A 472-nucleotide genomic window follows, 5' to 3' on the forward strand; every position below is an offset into this window, starting at 1 on the left:
TTTCAACCAGCGAGTACATAAGCGTGTGCTAACGTGGCCATGCTTGTGTGAATATGCTAGTGTTTATGCTTGTGTGTTTTATAAATGCGTGTATTTGATTGTGTGCATGCTGGGGTGTGTTGTATTTGTCTCCTGCCCTTGAACTTCAGGGTTAACAGCTTCAAGAAGTGTCTGAAAATTGAAGTTGCAATGATGTTTAATTTGCGTTCACCGGTCACGTGTATTTGCAACGTAAAGAGAAATGTTCAGTCTTCATGTTGTGGCTTCCAATTTTTCCATCGCCAAGGACCTCTTTAGTCTATTTTATTCTATCATTGATCGGTTATTATCTAGAAATCTATTTTCATCGAGGAATTTCACTTGACAAGTCGATTTTTATCAACTAACAACCTCATCGTCTGCCTAGTTTCATCTCTTAATTAAAAGATATATGAAACCGAGTGTGCAGTAAAAATACTGCGGTTTTAAAGAA

The 472-nt window shown here is 37.5% G+C and overlaps 1 protein-coding gene across 1 annotated transcript in view; it reads right to left on the reverse strand.

The window, feature by feature from the left end:
• LOC119588947 (EGF-like repeat and discoidin I-like domain-containing protein 3) overlaps positions 1 to 472 on the reverse strand; it is a 110,464-nt gene that overhangs the window by 4,059 nt on the left and 105,933 nt on the right. The gene's annotated exons all lie outside the window — the stretch shown is intronic.

This window comes from Penaeus monodon, chromosome 24 (genome assembly GCF_015228065.2).
Source record: "Penaeus monodon isolate SGIC_2016 chromosome 24, NSTDA_Pmon_1, whole genome shotgun sequence".
NCBI lineage: Eukaryota > Metazoa > Arthropoda > Malacostraca > Decapoda > Penaeidae > Penaeus > Penaeus monodon.